This window comes from Rosa chinensis, chromosome 7 (assembly GCF_002994745.2).
Source record: "Rosa chinensis cultivar Old Blush chromosome 7, RchiOBHm-V2, whole genome shotgun sequence".
Taxonomy (NCBI): Eukaryota; Viridiplantae; Streptophyta; class Magnoliopsida; order Rosales; family Rosaceae; genus Rosa; species Rosa chinensis.
Window position 1 is genome coordinate 15,845,478 of NC_037094.1, and position 6,000 is coordinate 15,851,477.

Sequence of the window (6,000 nt, forward strand, 5' to 3'; positions counted from 1 at the left end):
TTTTTTTGTAGCCGCTGAGGCATACTAGCTTGTACCGAATTTTGTGAAATGAAGTGCATTTCTGACTTGGTTTGCCATGATGTGTGTGTAGTACTATTGAGTTATATTTTCTTTTGTCGATCAATGGAACATTAAAGGAATTAAGATTGGTCCAAGTGCACCGCATAGCGGACGGAGTCCGCCGATGATTGCTGGCGTTGCCAGTTGCCCTCGGTGCTAGACTTGGTAACAATGGTCTGAATAATTCCTCGTTTCATTGATGGCTGACTGATCAGCGTACAAAAGTGGGGTAGTACCCGTTGGGTAGCTTCCCTTAGCTAAACATTCGAACAAAAAATTTAGCTAAGTCAAGATGCGCATGGGTAGCGATTTGACTATTTGTAATAATACCGAAGGTGTTCAGTATTCCAAGGGCGGGGCGTTGTGACGCCGTCCTTGTCCATTAAGTAGAAGGTGCCTGGGCTAACGACTTCCACAATTTTGTATGGGCCTTCCCATGTTGGGCGGAGTTTTGTCGGTGGCGGAATGACTTCTTTCATGACCAAGTCCCCCAGTTGGAGGTTCCGGGCCCTGACTCTGGCGTTGTAAAAACGTGATACCCGTTGCTTGTTTTGCAGATTGTGTAAATGGGCCTCGAGTCTTCTCTCTTCTAGGAGGTCCCTGTCCAAATTGACGCCGGCGCTGTTGGTCTCTGGGCAGTAGCCTTCGACTTTAGCGGTAGGTTGGGTAACTTCAATGGGTAAGACAGCCTCTGTGCCGAACATCATACAAAAAGGAGTTTCTCCGGTGGCGGAGGTTGGAGTTGTTCGGATGGCCCACAGGACTTCTGGGAGTTTCTCCGCCCATAAACCCTTGGCGTCGTCGAGCTTCTTTTTTAACAATTTTTTGATTATCTTGTTTGCCGCTTCGACCTGGCCGTTGGTCTGGGGGTGGGCGACAGATGCAAACCTCAGCTTGGTGCCCAAGTTGATGGTGAAGGAGATGAGCTCGTCATTGTTGAACTGTGTGCCGTTATCTGTGATGATTGTGTGCGGGACACCGTAGCGGCAATAGATATTCTTCCAAAGGAAGTGAATTACCTTGGCGGTAGTTATTGCCGTCAGTGGCTCTGCCTCTATCCACTTGGTGTTGTAATCGATGGCAACAATGATGTATTTGAACTGGCCCTTGGCAGTTTGGAATTTGCCCATCAGATCAAGGCCCCACGTAGAATGAATCCATGGGCCCACGATGATTGACAGTGGCTCTGCTGGTGCGTGTGGGAGATCTGCGAATTGCTGGCATTTGTGGCAAGACCTCGAAATCCGCCGGGCGTCATCGCCAAGTGTGGGCCAGAAGTACCCTTGTCGCATTGTGCGGTTGGCCAGGGATCTGGCGCCCGAGTGGTTTCCGCATTCTCCGCTATGGATTTCAGTTAGGACAACCCTTCCCTCCTCTGGGGTTAGACAGCGGAGGTTTGGATGGGTGAATCCCTGGCGGTAGAGTTTGCCGTGCTGGATGTTGTAGCGGGTTGCTCTTCGTTGGAGCTGCCTTGCCTGGACCTTATCTTCTGGCAATGTTCCGCTGCGCTTGTATGCGATGATTTCGTCCATCCAGCTGGGGTCGACCTGAATGTTGAAGATTTCCGCCAGAGTCTTTGTGATGCTTGGTTTGTTAAGATACTCCACCCTTGTGTCCGCCGGACTCTGATGTGGTTGGGCGGTTGCCAGTCTCGCCAGGGAATCAGCCTTAGCGTTCTTTTCCCTGGGGATTTGTGTGATTGTGTGAAACTTGAACTTTTTTAGCAACGTTTTGACGTACCCCAGATATGCCGCTAGCTGCTGGTCCTTGGCTTGGAAGCTGTCGTTGACCTGGTTGACGACTAGTTGGGAGTCGCTGAATATGTTGACGCTGTCAGCTCCTGAGTCAATGGCGAGGAGTAGGCCGGCGATGAGCGCCTCGTACTCCGCCATATTGTTTGAAGCTTTGAAGTTGAATTTCAACGCATATTCTGCCTTCAGTCCCCCGGGTCCGGTTAGGATGACCCCGGCGCCGCTGGCCTTGGCGCAGGCGGAGCCGTCCACATGTAGGTCCCATCCTGACTGTGGGGTAAGTACCCCTGTACCGGTTACCATTTCTGTTCCGGGCTGTGCTTGAGTACCGGGTTCTGGCTGACGCTCAGTAAGTTCAGCGATGAAGTCTGCTACTGCCTGGCCCTTCATGGCGGTTTTTGGCTTGTACTCGATGTCAAATTCGCTGAGCTCAATCGCCCACTTGCTGAGTCACCCTGAGTGTTCAGGGTTCTGCATCACCTGTCTCAGCGGTTGATTGGTCAACACATGGATCGTGTGGGCCTGGAAATACTGCCGAAGGCGTCTGGCGGCAACGATAAGTGCAAGCGCCAGCCTTTCCAACGGTGGATACCTTGTTTCTGCTCCGTTCATACCTCTGCCGGCGTAGAATACTGGGAGTTCATCCTGACCCTCCCGCCGAACAATGGCGCAACTTATTGCCGTTGCCGAGACCGCCAGATATATGAATAGTGTCTCTCCTTGGACGGGGACAGAAAGGAGAGGGACTGCCGCCAAATACTCCTTTAGACCTTGGAACGCCGCCTGACATTCTGGGTTCCAGTCAATGACCTTCTTGTGAGTTGTTTTGAGGAGTTTGAAGAATGGGGCGCACTTGTCAGTAAGTCGAGAGATGAATCGAGAAAGGGCGGTTAACTTGCCCTGGAGACACTGGACGTCTACTTTATACTTCGGGTCCGACAGGTCAAGGATGGCCTGTACCTTGTCTGGGTTAGCCTCGATACCTCGCTCGCTGACGATGTAACCCAGAAATTTGCTGGCGGTGACTGCAAAGAAACATTTTTCTGGGTTGAGGCGCATACCATAGGCCAGGAGGATGGTTACTATGATCCTGAGGTTTGCCACATGTCCGCTGGCCTTTATGCTCTTGACTAGCATGTCGTCCACATAGACCTCGATGATTTTTCCCAGATGCTCAGCGAACATTGCGTTCATCAACCGCTGATAAGTTGCACCGGCGTTCTTCAGACCAAAAGGCATGACATTGTAGCAGTAAAGGCCTTTGTCGGTGGTGAAGGTGGTGCATTCTTGGTCGCTGGGGTGCATTTTGATCTGATTGTATCCAGAGAAAGCATCCATCATGCTGAGGAGTTCGTGTCCGGCGGTTGCATCGACCAGCTGATCGATACGAGGTAGCGGGAAACTATCTTTTGGGCATGCCTTGTTTAGGTTTTTGAAGTCGACGCACATCCGCCACTTGCCGCTGGGCTTCTTCACCATTACCAGATTTGAGATCCATTGGGGGTAGATGATCTGGCGGATGAATCCAATGTCCCGTAGTTTGGCGACCTCTTGTCCGATTGCCCGGTATTTTTCCTCATCAAAGGCCCTCCGCTTCTGCTTGATAGGATAGAAAGAGGGTTTGATGGTCAGTTTATGGGTGATTATTTCAGTGGAGATGCCAGGCATGTCTGCATAGGACCATGCAAAGACGGTGGCGTTGTCACGTAAGAACTGAGTGAGTTCTGCCTCCACTTCTGGGTCTAGCTGGGAGCCTATGCGGACTGTCCTCTCAGGATGCTCGTCTGAGATGCAGACGGCCTTCAGTGACGTGTCCGGGTTGACCGGCTCCTTCATTACATATTTCTTCTCTTCATCTCTAGGATCCTCAAAGATATTCGGTGGTGGTGGGTCATTACCCACTGCCAGGATTTCATGGCGGCGCGTTGACCGCGCTACAGATGTTGAATAGCATTCTCGTGCCAGCTGTTGGCTTCCCCTCACACAGCCCGTGCCATTGGGCGTGGGGAACTTCATGAGAAGCATGTATCCGGCAATGATGCACTTGAGCTTATTAAGCGCTGGTCGACCAATGATGGCGTTGTACGAACTGGGACAGTCGACGATAATGAATTCCGTGTGCACCTCTGCCATACAGGGACTAGTGCCAATAACTAGTCGCATGTAATCCGACCCTAGTGGTTGTGTGATGTCTCCGGAGAAGCTGAGCAGTGGCTCATGATCCTGGAGTAGTTTCTTGTTCCGCTTGAGGTGGTCGTAGCAGCCACTGAAGATGACGTTGACAGCGGATCCGCTATCTACCAAGATTCTCCCCACCGAGAATTTGCCAAGAATGGCATCGACTAAGAATGGGTCGTCATGGGGTAAATGTACTCCGCGCTCCTCCTCCTCTGAAAAGGTGATAGGTTCCCATCCTGACTTCGGGAGTTTAGCGGATCTTTCATAGCGGATGTTGCAAACCTCCTTTGGGTGGTTAGCGCGTGCATAGCGCTTTCTTGCCCTATGAGACATGCTGGTGATTGGAGCACCGCCATCGATGGTGTTGATGCGGCCCAAGGTCTCTACGTTGGCAATTACTGGCGGTGGTTGGCGTACCTTGAACTGCTCCAACTTGCCGTCACGGTATAAAGTCTCAATGGCTGTTTTGAGGGCGTTACAGCTGTTTGTATTGTGGCCGCTGTCCGCGTGGTATTTGCACCACTTGCCGGTGTTCCTGGGTTTGCCCGTTTTTGGGTACTTTGGAGGGGGTGGCGGTGGGATCTGATCCTTGCACTGACTATAGATATCTTCATATGAGGCCGTTAGGACCGTGAAAACTGCATACCGCTGTGAGGACTCCGTCTGCTTGTTGTTGTTGTCATGAGTTGGGCGGTTTCCCTTATAAAAATGCTGTCCCTTCTGCCGCTTGGTTTGGTGGCCGCCCTGCTGCCACTCTCTTTTCTTGTCAACTGGCGGAGCTGAGGGGGCTTATCAGCGGCTTCCTGGTGATTGGAAGATGGTTGTGCTGATTTTGCTGGCGTTGCTGGTGGTGGTGTTTCTCCATATGTGATGAATTCCGCCTGGGCGTGAATGACCGCCTCACTCATGACGTGGTCGTACGTTGCATTGGGATGGTTGTAATTGAGGTGATAGAGGAACGGTCCCTTGAGGAGTCCCTTCCTGAAGGCTGCCGACGCCATAGTTTTGTCCAGGTCGCGGCACTGAGATGCTGCCGCTCGCCATCTTGTGACAAAGGCCTTCAGTGACTCGTCCTCCCCCTGTTTGACGCTGAACAGCTGACTTGTGTTGTGATGTCCGGCAGACAATAGGATGAAGCGGGAGAGGAAAGCATGCGACAGTGCATGGAATGAGCCGACCGATCCTGGCGGACATTCAAAAAACCAGTTCATTGCTTCGCCGTCCAATGTTTCGCTGAACAGATGGCACAGGGTGGCGTCGTCGAATCCCTTGTTGTTGGTGACCTTCTTGAAGGTGTCCATGTGGACAAAGGGATCGGTCATTCCGCCATATGGCGACATTTTTGGGGTCTTTGCATATGTTGGCCTGACGGCCTGTAGGATCGCGGCGGAAAAGGGGCCGGGTCTGGAAGTGAACAGCGGGTTCCGAGTTGATGTCGGGACGCCCGTCTCCGCCCGGATTAATCTCTGCTCCAGTTGGTGCATCCTTTCCAATAACTGGGCGGTTGCATCGCCGGCGGAATCGGCCTGACTCCCCCGCCGAGTTGGCTTGCGCCTAGGTATGGGCGGATCATCCTCAGTCCTTGCCCTGTCATTCAAGCTGTTGGCGTGCGGAAGGGATTCCGCCGTATGTTCTAACATTAGTTGGGGTATGGGCGGTGGTCCCATTCCTGACAACCCTGGTGGGTTCAGCGGTACGTGCGTTTGTATGACTGGCCCTGGCGCTGCCGTGCCGGCGCTGGGTCGACTACGCCTGGTACTGCGTGACTGTTCGCTCTGTGCCGGGCGGTCGGTGGCCGCCAAAGTGTTTTTTAGTTCCTCAAAACGTGTCATGAGCGCAGCCACCTGTCTTTGGGCTTCGGCCTTCTCTCTACGCTCCTCCTCACGCTCCCTGTTTGCCTTATGAAGATCCGCCAGTGCTATCTCGTACATGGTGACGAGATCCTGGCCTGACGGGCGGCTGCTGCCTGGGTTTGCCTCACCACCGGGATTGGCCGGGGTTGTGAATAGTG